Below are 14,969 nucleotides of genomic sequence, written 5' to 3'. Positions count from 1 at the left end.
CCCACAGGGCGGGGTATTGAGCCCTATTCTGTTTAACCTAGCTATGATTGGCCTTGCTGAACTATTACCCAATACAATACACCTGTCGATCTACGCCGACGATATTTGTCTTTGGCCTTCTGCGGTGACTCGTCTTCAAGTGCGCGCAAGAATTCAGCGGGCAGCCACCCTAACTTTTTCCTATCTCCGAAAACAAGGCTTTACTATGTCCATCGAAAATGTGCGCTCATTGCCTTTACGCGCAAACCCATGTCACCGTACCCTGTTTCTCTCAATGGCCAGGTTATTACATATCAGAAGTCTCACCGCTTCCTAGGTGTGATTATTGACAGGAACCTTTCATGAAGCCCCCACTGCATCTACCTGAAGCGGAGACTAATTTCAATTATACATATAATGAAGTTCCTGTGTGGAAAAACATGGGGAACATCGGTACGGTCTATGCTGCAGCTGTACAGAACACTGTTTCTGGGCTTTTTACGATACAGCTTGCCGGTTTTGGAGAACACATGCAAAACAAATATTCGTACCCTCCAAAGTTTGCAAGGCCAGGCTCTGCGGACATGTCTTGGACTTCCACGATGCGCCTCGACTCATGCAACTATCGTGATTGCTAGAGACTACTTGATTCCAACATACATCATGGTTGACAACCTCAGAGCACACATTCGACACCTGTGTCGCGTACCCAGTCATCACATTACTGTTTTGCCGGCACAAAGACCTCAGGCCACGTTTTCGAAACTTGTTGCGACACATCAAGGCTGCCTTCCATCGGGATTTACACCAGCAGCAAGACCACTGTCACCCCCGTGGTGTCTACGGCAGCCACAAGTACACCTCACGATTCCGGGAATTACGAACAAGCTCAGTCATTCCACGGTAGCTCTACGACAGTTGACATTGTCATTGCTGAACGATGCATATGAGTTAAGAACGCAGGTTTACACCGATGGATCTGTCTCAGCCACCAGCTCCACAGGCGCTTTTATCATCCCGACCTTACAAGTCACAAGGAAGTTCAAAGTGTCCCACATAACGACTTCTACGGCAACAGAACTTGCCGCTCTACGTGCTGCAGTTAATTACATCGTAGAAACACCACCTCGAAAGTGGGTCATTTTTTGTGACTCCAAGGCAGCCCTTCAGAGTCTGCAGTCAGCATTACGACGCAAGACACATGAACAACTGGTGTTTGAGACCAGAGAGGTTCTCCATCAAGCCCTCATGAACGGACATGACATCATCTTTCAATGGCTGCCGGGGCACTGTGGCATCGTCGGTAATGACCTTGCCGATGATGCCGCCCGGTCAGCCCATAAGGAAACCCTGACTGTTCCTATACCCTTATCGAGGACAGACGCTGCGAGGGGTCTTCGTTTACTTGCTCAAACCGAGACAGAAACGTCATGGAGCAGCCCGATTTTTACGAACTGTCATCTCCAACGGCTGGATCCTACACTGAGGCTACAAATTCCATCGAACTTCCCCCGCCGTGATGCAACTTTACTTTGCCGCCTCTGGTTAGGAGTGGCTTTTACGAAAGCGTACTCATTCCTTCTGGGCATGTCCGACACACCAATCTGTGACTCGTGCAACTGTGAGGAGACGGTGGAACACGTGTTGTGTTTTTGTCATCTTTATGAGACCGAACGTGACCTTCTCCGGAGTGTGTTAAACCGATTAGACAGCAGACCGTTTTCAGAGAAAGATTCTTGGACCGTGGCCCCACGCGTCGCAGGCTTACAAAGCGACGCGGGCATTGTTACAGTTCATGAAGTCGACTGGCCTCAGTGACCGATTGTGAAGTGTTGGACAACCGCACGTGTTTATACTGCGAGTACTTTCTTCCCTCTCTCTCCTTTCTTTTCATCCCTTTAAACCCCTTCCCCCGTGTAGGGTAGCAAACCGGAAGGGCTTCTGGTTAACCTCCCTGCCTTTCCTTCTTTTTTTTTCCTCCTCCTCCTCCGGGTTGATGGCGCTATTTAAATCATGCCAAGGAAAATAGTTGTCCTGACAAAGACATGTCGACCCGTTGGGTACATGGAGAGGCTATATGCCTGTTAGCCTGCTGTTGATCACTTTGCCTTCATCGCTGACCCTTTATTTTTGTTTGCATTGTATCCGAGAGACACAAGAAAGGGGAAAGGCAGGGAGGTTAGCCAGATGGGAAGATCCGGTTTACTATTGGATTGTATCGGTCACATATACCCTGCTGTAGCTAAAACAGACAGATGAGATCTCGCACAAGTCTTATGGTTCCATGCCTCACATATTGTTTGGTGCATTTATACAAAGGGCACAACTAAATGTTCCCTGAAAAGGCTAATCCTTTCTTGAATAAAGCGGACACAGATTCTTGTACTGTTTGTGTAAGAGTATGTTGCTGTGTCCGACACCCATATTACGACAGCTTGTCTGATCACGGCGCCGAGCATGATGAATATGGATGCCAACCTGTCAAAGAAAATGTTCAGCCCACCTTGAGTGACACAGTTACGATGTTAACGGCAGATTTCTTGCACCCAATGAGACCACAGGCCCCATCTGCTGAACCCAAAGCTCACAATTTACCGGTTATAATTTGTACGCAACAAAAGACTATAATCGAATCGTTGTTGTCGTGTTTCTGTGGACAGATTGTTTTCATATGTTCCCTTCTTCTGACATTTTTTCTATGTCCTTTCCCCTTAGCCCCAAGTGCCGAGTAGCCAACCAGACAGCTACTCAAGTTAGTCGCTTTGTGATTCATCTCTTAGTCTTTTTTTTTTCTCTCCCTCTGTTTTAAGATCACAGCGCCTCTCTGCTGCTGGTTACTACCAAAGGGTTAACTGTATGCTGCCGGCCAACGGAACATACCACCATGAGTCGCTATGGTCCAAATCCTCTTCAAACGTACATTAGGATGCCTGAATGAAGTTTATTGTCAGCTGAGACATGGCCTGTTCAAGCTAGCTCTTACAAAAGATCAGACAATCCTGTCAGGACATGTGCCCTGAGACCCCAACGCCTCATCAAACATTGGTGTTGAAAAGAGCGTACCCGGAGCACGGCCCACGTTCATTTTATGGTCCTCGTCTAAGCCGTTGTAGCACGGCGGTAATTACGCTTGAATAATAAAGAGGATTATATATTGAGGGAAAATATCTGGTAACACAGATAAAAGGAAATTGAGGCGCCGCCGCACGAAGTGTAAGTGTGCGCGCGGGTGGAAGAACAAAAGATGGAGGGTGCAGGGCCATGCAGTTACTATAGCTTCCAGCACTAATCCCTTCCGTAAACAATTGAATCTCATACAAAGGAGTATACGTAAAAGCACCAAGCTCCCAGCCACTCAGCAAGGGCCGAAATGAGGCCAATGTTCTGCCATACAATGGTTTGTTAGTTTGCTAGTTTGTTAGGTTTTATGTCTTTCAAAGCGCGACCGAGACCACAGTCATATGAAAGTGCCTTAGTTAGCCTAATTACACCTTATACGTACATAAATAGAATAGCTACTTAATTAAAGTTCGCGTAAGGTTATAATTATAATATTGCAACTTATAAATATAAAAATTTGTTTTACAATTGTGGCAACACGACATACCATCATTGTTTTGCTGTAATAAGCCTAAACTTCGCTAGAAAAGTACGGTAACTACGTTCGTTTACTCTGACGAAACAGAAGTGACCATTTTAGTCACGAGCATCGTCTAAATGCTATGTAGAATGAATTATTGTTGCTATGCGAGATGCGTATATTTCGCCAGCCTCAAGTTAATTTGGTGCGCCTTAAAATCACGGAGAAACCTTGTATTAGCCCCTCTACATGTCCGCCCTATCTTCTGTACTTAACAGAAAAAAAAAACTGGAAAAAAAAAAACGTTAAACTCTGTATACACCAGCGACTCTTGACCGTTGATTTATGTATCGGCATGGTCAGCATGCAAAACAGAAACTGAGCGCAAGCAAACGTCGGCATCGTGAGCAGCAAACTCCTTTCACACAAGTTAACACCAAGACTGACAAGAATGGAGCTCTCTACGCCAGCGCTCACTGGATCAATACTCGGGACGGGCCAGCAAGGTCCGTATCTCACTTTTGGAGCTTATAGTGCCCCTGTACATCGTGCCACGTGTACTTAGTACTCACTCTCTCCCTCTTTTCCTCTTTCAATTCCCCCTTTACCTTACCCCTAGTGTAGGGTAGCAAACCGGACGTTCGTCTGGTTGACCTCCCTGCCTTTCATCTCCTTACTCTCTCTCTCTCTCTCTGTGTGTGTGTGGGTGTGTGCCACACGTGTACTGCATGAATGTCAGGAAGCAGTGAGACGATAATAGTCAGTGATAAAGTGTAGCACATAGCAAGGAACAGGGACAAAAGGCACAAAAAACGAGGACAAGGCGCTGAATCATTATTAAGAAAACTTAATTTATTAAAGAATTTTATTAAGAAAACATTACGCACATATAAAGGAACCAAACGTCCAACAAATACGAAAAGTAAAAAAACGGACATGCGCAGGACACAGGGCAAGCTGCAAAGATGTAGCGAAAGGTAAAACTGTCTATAGGGCCGGTATTTTGTAGCGATGCCTTTTCGGTAATACCTTATCACGCTTATCGCGCTTTGTCAGTGGTCAGAGCGACGGTCCGCTCGCGTTATCAACGGGATCAGCCGGCCGTGAGCGGTGGATGATAAGACTAGTATAGAATAAGTCATAAGGCATCGCTACAAAATCGCGGCCTAGATTGATGCTAGATAAGTAAAATTCTTTCGCGTGAACAATCAGCGACTGTACACTTACGGTTGCGCCATCTCTAATTTTTGTGTGGTAATTCTTCCGCTCTCTCTCTCTCTCTGTCTCTCTCTCTTGCGAACTGGCTTGCATGCTTGTAGATTATAGCTGTTTATTTCAAAAGGGAGACGCACCATATTATTTGCAATGCACCGCAAGATGCAATGCCGCAACCCCCTTCAGGGACAGTTCATGCGTTCTAAGTCGAACATTAACACTGCGCTTCGTTAGTCCAGCGTATTATTATTCAATTCAATTCATTTTTATTGATAAGTAAATTAGTACAAAGACAGTAGTATGCAGGAAGGGGTCCCAAAGTAAAAACTGCAGGCGGGACCCCTTACGATGAATTAAATATCGAGTAATGAAACGAAACTAACACTGCATAGGTGAAAAATTAACAAGCACATGAAAGACGAAATAATTACAGTAATATCATGCATAATCATATACAAAAAAAACAAGTTACAAGAAATAAAAGCTGTACAAAAAATACAAAAGAAAACCGACACAACATAACAACGAAAAAATAAAAAATAATAATACCATGGTATAACATGTCAGCACAATAAATTTGAAAAAGTGACGAATACATTCATAGACAATATCAAGTTAATTAGAACAGTTATATTTTTATTCAAATAGGTAGTCCTTTAAGTCAGATTTAAATATGGAAAGCGAGTTACATTGTTTTAGGTCGGTAGGCAGGGAGTTCCATAGTGATATAGCAGAAAAAAGAATAGTTTGTTTTCCATAGTTAGTGCGTACCTTAGGCTAAAGTAGATTGCCCTTAACAGAAAAACGATTGCAGTTAGCATTAACGAATACGTATGATGGAATTATATCGAGGTAGAGATAGCGATCAAAAACTTTGAAAATAATAGACCAAGATTATAGTAATAGGATAGGGATAAAGGTAGTACGCGATTGTTAATAAAGAACAGGAGTGAGTGAGATTGTCAAGGTGCAAAAGAAATAATACGAATAGCTTGTTTTTGAAGGGTTAGGAGATGGATATTATAAGTGCTGCCCCAGCTAGCTAGGACTCAATACAATAATTGATATGACTGTGAATAAATGCGTAATATAAAGTGACAAGTGTTGTGATATCAAAAAAAGCTCGAGCGCGAATTAGTGCCCGAAGTACTGGTGCGGTTTTCCTAATAACAGACAAGATATGGATACCACATGACAATCGAATGACGTACACAAACGCTTCTACACACGCGATATATTTGTTGACATTATTGACGGTCGCCTGCCTTTGTTATTTGCGTGCTTATTCGTCAGCAAACCTGTCCCCCTATTTTAAGAAACAGCTATAATCTAGACATGCAAGCCAGTTCATAAGAGAAATCGCGGAAACCTACAACATGTGTACTGTGTCACGTCTGATTTATTGCCTATGTAAGCAACTTCTGTATCCACCCTTTCAATGTCTCGTAATGAGACGGCAGTATATGTAAATTTAAAAAAAAGTAGCGATGGCGCGCACGCATAAGTGGATCATCGGTGATTATTTACGAGGAAGAATTTCACTACTAGCATCAATCTTGATAGTTTTACTTTGATCGCATCAATTGCCGCTTGCTCTGTGTCCTCCACATGTCGGTTTTCTGCTTTTGGTTTTTGTTGGCCGTATAGTTCCTTTATACGTGCGTGATGCTGTTTTTGTTTTTTTTTTTATCAGTTGAGAGTGAGCACCATGTCGTCATTTATGCTTGTTGTCCTTATTCGCTTGCGGATGTGTTATGCGTTCCAAATGAAGCTGCTTCTTCTTCTTTCTGGGGTTTTACGTGCCAAAACCAGTTATGATTATGAAGCACACCGTAGTGGAGGGCTCCGGAGTAATTTTGACCACCTGGGATTCTTTAACGTGCACTACAACGCAAGCACACGGGCGTTTTTGCATTTCGCCTCCATCGAAATGCGGCCACCGCGGCCGGGATTCGATCCCGCGATCTCGTGCTCAGCAGCGCAACGCCTTAGCTGACTGAGCCACCCCGGCGGGTTCCAAATGAAGCAAGCAAGGACCTCGACAGTGTTAAAGCTTAGGCACAGTGTGCGGAGACAAAAAGCTTTCCGTCGTGCTGAACCAGTTGGATGACCAGCCTCTATCAGAAGAAAGAATTCTGCAACATCGACGCGACTTCACATCGCATCAGAAGGCCGTGCAAGCGCTACTGCGCTTCTTGAAATCTACCGGCCTGTGTGAACGTTTGTGATCGGAACGTCTTTTGTGTTACCTTTTACCTTTTTTTTTTTTCGCTTTGTCTCTTTCTCTCTTTGCACTCTTTCCAACCCATATATCCCCCACCCCAGTGTAGGGTAGCAACCCGGAAACTCGCTTCTGGTTAACCTCCCTGCCTTTCCTCTCTCTCTCTTTAGGCAAAGTGTACTTGTATGTGAATTTGACAGTGTGCCATGCCTGTAGTCAATACAGAAAATTTCGAATATCAACGTTGTCGACGAGACAGCAACCCTAATGAAGCGTTAAATTAAGCGATGAAATGAAACAGTAGAATTGACTAACAAAAGTGTGGCAGGCTGTCACCTTTGTTTGGTGAAGGAAACATTGGCTGAGGTTTAACTCTTGTAAACCTAGTTACCACGAGCGACAGATCTGTTTGGCTTGGTATTACAAAGACTATGCACGCATGTTTCATTAATGCACGCTTCCGCGCTTGGTAGGCTTCTCTATAACGTGCTAATCTGGCCTCCCTTTGCTCCAGTGTTTCAGCAGCCAACTTTGCCTTTGCTTGAGATTTCGCAGCCTGCCATCTAGCTATATCTATTGGATGATTGGATTCAGCCTGTCGCTTGCGCTGAAGCGCACGCACAGACAGCCCAGCCGGCGCGCCAACCATGGCGAGACTGAGCGACCAAGCGCCGGCGTAACAGCCGTTAAATCCTCGCCTAGTCACGTGTTACCGCAGCGGCGAGGCTCCAAATGAGCGCAGCTGCAACGCCTCACCGCAGTGGATCACGTGGCGTGACGCCACACCTGCCACACCTGCGCTCCGGCGGCTCAAGGTCATTGCGACACGATGAATGAGCTTACGAGACATAGCGTAGTAGAGTTTTCACTCTAATATGTTCCGTATGCGACTGTGGGTGACTCTAAAATGTCACACCCGATTTTAAGTATTCTGCAGCAATACCTGATCTGAAAAGCTGAAGGCAAGCATTTTTTTTTTTAAGAAGCTGATCGGCACGTTCCGAACTCCTTGTCTCCGGCTGAAAAAAACTCGCAAGACAAATCGACCTCCGGGTGGAAATTGTCAGACAGGAGTGCGTGTAATTTTGTTAGTGCACCGGCAGTAGAGCAATCTCACAGCGAGTTTCAATGCGGCCTGCAAGCTCATGCAAAGTACCGCGCGCGCTTACTAGGCATGCACGAAAGTACCTTGTAACCGGAATCAAGTTCCTTCGTACTAAAACTTATTCGACGTTCTGGAGAAACTTACCGAAGCTGCACAAAGACCAGCGATATCAAAAAGATAACAAAAGACGACAAGGTTTTCTAGAGTTTCATTTTCTAGCATTTGCCCTGAGTTGAAGAGCCAACTCCATACCGTCTCAATTTAATTTCCAGAACATCGACCAAGGCTATGCGAACTTTGCAATCCCTGCAGCGTGACCAAAAGCTTACCCCGCACTAAGAAATAAAGCGAGAAGCAGAGAATTAAGCCGGTTTCTCAAACATTTTCTCATATTGAATCCGGAGCTAAGCCTTGCTTTCCCGAACTGGCTTAAAACTTTGCGATCGCACACAAACATACATCCGGACCCCACAGCTGAGCGCTGCCTGAATTCTTATCACGCACGCAGCGGAGGAAAGCAGCATGTAAAAGAGTACGAGGCAACTCGCACCCAGGATGGAGCTATAACCGGACTTCTTCGTTCGATCCCGCCAGTTCGCCGTCCCGAGTTTCCGGCGCACACCCAGGAGAGCTATAATTAGGTCGCTGTAGTTCGGGAAAAGTGGCTCGATAAACGGTGTTAATCCTCAGAAGCTCGGGTTCTCGAGATGCAAGAACGCTATCGCGGCGCGCGAAGGATAACAACCGTCTCCGCATCTCTAGCACGGGTGCGACCGCTGTCGCGGCTGCAGTACTGAGTCTCAAAAATGAAGTGCAGCGTTGTGGCAGATGAAGCAAGATAATCGCGGGCAGAATGCATTGAACTTTCCAATTTACATGACTGGTTTGAGGTTAGCCGCTGTATATGTTGGCTAATTACAATGACGAACGATGCGCCAGCAGTAATTTGGACTATACACACAGAAAATATCTGCTGTCTTTATTACTGACCTCCAAATTCCAGCTTCATACGTAGCGGCTATCGCCATCTACGCTAACGTGCACCGACAAAATATATAGAGTCAGCGCCTTCGCCTTCCGCCGTGTTGCACGGTTTTAGTTGATTGAGGGAAGCGGGGACTACTTTTCTGTCCGCTCTATAATCCCCAGGGAAGGCTGCTAGGGTCAATTTATATTAGAAAAAAAATAGGTTTTCTCATATGACACACCGGTGCCAACGAACAGTTACAACAGCCACGGTATCCCAGACAATAAGGGGACCATCGCCTTTAACGGGAACTCAATATCGCGAAATTTTTTTGAAGGAAAGCGATCAAAACGAAAAACCAAGACTCCGTCTCTCCACGTTTAGTGGGTCAAGTGGCCCTGGTTTCCAACAAGACTGCAGAAAGAAAGAGTGCAGAATAAAATACGCAAACAGACACAAAGTCAGGCGGCCTCCCCGTGCCACCGGAAGCTTTATTAAAAAAAAAAAGGTAGTTCCTTTGCTTACTTCTTTTTCGTTTAATTTGCGTGCCGCGCTACAATGTGTCCGACGCACGAGACTCACTCACGGATGGTTGACAAAACGTTTCGCCTTCGCCGTTCGGCCCACGGTCCTTTTGTTCGCGCTTGCGAACAATGGATGAGAGCGGGAAAATAAGCTGCCCGGACACTAGCCACTGCAGCAACGCCTGCGTATACGGTCCCTTCTTATTTTTATCCCTTGCTGAGAGCAGCAAGAAAACACGGGCATGCAGGAACAACAATAGACGTGGCGAGGAACGAGTAGAACGTGTCCTAACCTAGCAAAGCAAACAAGCAAATAAACAATGGCACAGCGGCCAGTACACAGCTTTGTTACACGACACGTGCGAGCATGCGACACTCTTTCTCGTCGTCTCTTGTAGTAACAGTGAAGAAGTTAACGCTTCCATTGCGAAGCATTATGTGAAAGAATAGAAAACAAAGCAAGAATTTAAATTTGCGTTTTTTCCCCGTAAAGATTCACAATCACCCTTATTCAGGAAGAAGAAATGCTTATTTCTGCAATACGAGAAGAGATTTAGAATATTTAAAGTGAACTTCTTTTTGCCATTAATATTCGTTAAAACGAAAGAAAGAAAGATTAACGTTTCGTTCGCCACGAACCATTACAAAGGACGGATGAAAAACGGGATATTTTATTTCCGTGAATGGACACAAAAGGAGGAAATGAAATACTTCGTAATTTATTAATTTTTTCTGAAGACAGAATAAAACAAGAGCAGTAACAATTATTTCTAGTGTTCTCAGACAAATGTGCAGTTCGAGCTGATCTCGAGCTTCGGGGATTTGAACTATGCTTTCAGTTTGTGCCAGTTTTGCAACACTGTTTTGTTTCATGGCACTGTGAGCGTTGATGTGTCGTTGACGACAATGACCACGGCACATGAACACGGCAATCTGGAGGCGATCAGCATTACCCACACCCATCGGCGTAAGCGAACGTAGTATATATATAGAAAGGCTCATGCATGCAATAATCAACGGTAACAAAATGAAAATGGCAAATAAGAATAAAGGGAGACTATAAAGATGCAGAGAAATGTTGGGGAGGTGGCATTGATTATGACGATGCAGAGTATAATTAAAAACGTCATTTTCTTTTAGTTACAGCAAAAGTGCAGTGCCTATATATATATATATATATATATATATATATATATATATATATATACGTTTGTGTGTGGACGAAAAGGGAAAAGCGAAATTCATCATTATTTTGTGTTTAGTTGATAAGCAAAGTTTTTTTGGACAACTGCCAGAAGGACGAGTCAAAGTGAAATGCGGCGCGACTAACTAAAAACAGTCATGAAATGGGGAAAGTCTTGACGGAGCAGAACATAATAAAAAAACCGCTTGGCTCGAGACCCCGACATTGGAGATCAGGGCCAGCAATACATTTGCCTCAGCAAAGAGCTGCGCGACGTTCCCAGCATTCCTTTCTTCTAGAGCGCTCAAGAAAAGGAGGAAGAGCCAGGGGGCGCTCTAAGCACCCGAAGGTCCGCAAGCAATCCGTATTTTTTCTCCACGGCCTCGACACATTACTGGTTTTCAAGGACTCGCGTGAGGTTGCCCGGGAAACGGGTACATATTGGGAGGAAAGTCCGCGGCACAGCGGGAGAAGAGCTTCGGAGTCAGCAGAGAAGGAACGCTCTTGGGCTTACAGAATTGTGCTGAGCCGAAAGAATCCCGGTAGGATTGACTCGAAAAGAATTGACCGAAGCCTGCGCGTGTGTCAGTGGACACGCCCGCTCGTCTGGCATCGACAACGCCGATTGGTTGTCGAAAAGAGTGCGTGATTTTAAATCCTTCTGAGGGATTGAAAATACAAGTGGAAAGGGGACAGGAAACAAGAGAGAGGTCGCAGGTGCCTTGTCTGGAAGGTCTAACCTCACGAGCAGTTCTTCAAAGCTACGCAGCGCAATAAAAAGAGCAATAAAACCTGCACCTCAGAAAATAAAATTGCGTCAGTGATGTTTTCCATCCGGCATAAGGAGCAATTTTGAGTGCATCAAAATCGCTCTCGCCTGGCTAAAAAGCGCCGCCAAGGCTGGCACGAGACCTCACGAGGTTATTTTTCAAGTAGTTCCAAGTGCTCTAAATGGCGTTCATTTCCGCGCGTGCGAAACGAAATGCCTTGTATTACTACACGATCCTGTTCGAGTCACAACTAAGACAACGCATTTGAAGACTTAGAGGCACACCAAAGAGAAATACTAAATCAGTTTAGTCGGATAAGGTGTTATTCTAAAATTTTATTTTCGTTCCTCGTGCGGAAAATTTTCAATTCAGAATTTCGCGTCGACACCCTTACGCCGGAATAGGTCAGTGTGGCGTCATGGATTTCAAAGTGTGTTGCCGTATTTGCGCTGCCGTAACGCAAAAAAAAAAGTTATCGAAGCCCACCAAGTTCGTCCTTTGCCTTCTTCACAAAGCAATGCAATCCATACATTTACCGCCAAACAATTAACTATATAGGGCCCCAGCGAAAGCCACCAGAATCTGTGACGTCACAGTGAGCTGCTGCGGGAACTACTCCAAGGTGACGTCACCACCAGTCTCTTGCATCTGGTTTGCCAAGCCCCATCTGACGGCAAGAGTGCGCTGTTTGCATTGTAAAAGTATATTCACTAGTGTAGTCCAAATTACTTCTCTCCTTGGTGTCCCTTTTAAGCGCGAAGTGCATGGCGCGTCCAGAAGTTTTCAGCAAATCTCACGCATCGATTCGCATTTCGCTCTCAGTCCTGCCGATCTGACACAGCTGCCAATCAGCGGGCAGTAAAAGCAAGCACAGTGGTCATTGACGCTCATAATTCGCTTATGTCAAATTCTTGTTTTTGTCGAGTCGTTTATAGGGCGGCTCAGGCACGTGCGGCGGCTATTACACACCTTTCCTACATCTTGTTGCTAGACATTGGACTTTAAGAATTCTCAGGTATTCTAGTAAGCGGCGTTCATTCTGAAATGAAACTCTCGTATAGAAATAAGAAAAAAAAACAGCCTAGAAAGTCTAGAGCCTTGCCGAGATAAACGTGGCATTGTTATCAGTGATGACGACTACTTCTCGAACATTATTGATCAAAAGCCATTACATTGCAAACATATAAATGTTTTAAAACACAAATTATGTATTCAATTAAAACGAGCATTATATTTTAAATGATGATTTACTAAAACATACTCCTTAAAGAAACCACCGAAAGAGAGAGAGAGAGGAAAACGAGAGGTTAACCAGAGGCGAGTTTCCGATTTTCTACCCTGCAAGAAACACTGATACAGAAACGGGCTAATTTGGGTTGGCAAGGGCACCTTTAAAAAGTGGGGGGGAAAGCGCAAGTTCGGCACAAACAATGTGCACGGACGAAATATTATCCACCTTCACGTAGTGCCCACAATGCACCATATAGGACCCAGAAAGGAACGGAAACAAAATGAAAGAGCAAAAAAAAAAAGAAAGGGGGGAGGGGGGGGGGGGATGGGCGGCTCATGTTCTCCCTATATATTTGTTCTTCGTTTTAGTTCCGTTTCTCTTCTGTTCCTCGTACATTGTATTGTGCACATTATATAAACATTGGTGACACTTTGGTTGTCGACATTGTTCGCCTTGATCTTTCGCCATTTTCCCCCTTTCGAACAGGCCGCAAAGCTATGCTCGCGCTGTATGCAGCTCGCGCTCTATAGGACCGGCATAATATACCGAAACTAGCGACGCTGACGCTATAAGGTAACTGCGTCCAAGTGTCTATCTGTGATTCCAACCAGAGATGACATAGGTTATTCTTCCTAAAGTACATCGCTGTAGTAAGATAAATTTCTCCCAACGCTTTATGTTTCTATCCCAAGTAAGTTCTGCAGATGACGTGGCGTCCACATATAAACAACGACCATAGTGTTAGATACCGTACTCATTATCGCCTTTTTTGGTAGTGACCTTATTCTTTTATGGAATAACATTTATGGAATATCTAACCCGCTTGGAGCGTATTTCCGACATATAATACTCGCGGCGTCGCCCGTTATTGTCGCGTCCACTTCGCGCCTTACAATAGCCACGGCGTAATCACGGAGTAAATGCGTACGGTACAGTTGAGAAACATCGGAACGCATTACAGCTCTGTCATCGCGCAAGGTAAAATTGAATGTTTCAACATTTCATGTTGCTGCCCATCATTTCAATATAGCTGTTCATAATACTGGTTTTAATGTTCCAGACATACATCAAGGTCTTGAACTTAGGAACAATAAAGTGCGTTTGAATGCGCGAAAAAGAAAAATGAGGCTGAAGACAAGAAGTATGTCAGCAGAACTTCGTTATCTCGCTTCCCGCGTACTGACAACACCTTTTCCGAGACGCAAGCATGTTCGTGCCTCCTCGCCTGCCATAATCTACAATCCTTATCAAGATAGGTCTACGTGCCTCGAAATTCCTACTATTTTATCTTCCCTCTGCTCTTATTCACCTGAAGTAGTCTAGGAAATCATTGGCCCGTCTTAGAAAATATATAGTGGTCTTCCTTGTCAGTAAGCCATGGTTGTACAAAACGCAATGAAACTGTACCGCTGAATAAATCAATCAATAAATAAAAATTTACTGAGCTTCACGTTGAGAATTGTTTGAGCAGCCTTAGGCGACAGGTATAGAAAACGTTGACAATTATTCTTTGTGAAAAAATTAAAAGAGAAATCTAATAATTAATGCTGCAATGACTGATTAGGTATTGTTTACAGTGTTCAGTTGATGAGCCGGCACTTGATCATGATGGGATTGAGCCCGAAAAGGTCACCAGGAACAAGTGAAAAACAAACGCACGCAACAAAATAGGTACCCTAAAGCAACTGGCAGAAGGCACATTTAAGGAACGGCAAGTACCGAGCACTTCGTAAGCGCGACAAGCCTTGTGAATTGAGATCCACTGTCCAAATTCTGTTTGTATATGCAGACATTTTGTCAGAAAGCACGCCGATCAATTTTGACAGTGATTATAGCGAAGGCAGATCGACTAATTAGAAACTAAAGAACGAAAAACATTGTGAAGTAAGATAACAATATTTCCTAAAATAAAGAGCAGGTTGAAAACAACCTCCGAAATAAATTTGACAATACGCCATCGCAGGTTATATACTTCTCAACGAATACGTCGGCCCACTTTGATGACATGTACCTTCCCCAAGCGCTCAAGCTACAGAGAAATACACCAGGCGCGAGCACTGCGTTGTCTAGACTGGGCTGTATACGTAGTCGTCTTTCGAAAACCGCAAATAGCTTTGTGACAGCGCTGGCCAATTTTCGCGAAACAGGGCATCGAAGACAGCGCAAGCAGCTTCGAAGCACTCGTCCTCACGGT

At 44.5% G+C, this 14,969-nt stretch overlaps 1 protein-coding gene across 6 annotated transcripts in view; it reads right to left on the bottom strand.

Moving 5' to 3' along the window:
* The window catches only part of LOC119456458 (diacylglycerol kinase beta-like), a 468,550-nt gene that overhangs the window by 260,489 nt on the left and 193,092 nt on the right, over positions 1 to 14,969 (bottom strand). The gene's annotated exons all lie outside the window — the stretch shown is intronic.

Source organism: Dermacentor silvarum, chromosome 6, assembly GCF_013339745.2.
Source record: "Dermacentor silvarum isolate Dsil-2018 chromosome 6, BIME_Dsil_1.4, whole genome shotgun sequence".
NCBI lineage: Eukaryota > Metazoa > Arthropoda > Arachnida > Ixodida > Ixodidae > Dermacentor > Dermacentor silvarum.
This window is presented reverse-complemented; position numbering and strand designations above follow the sequence as displayed.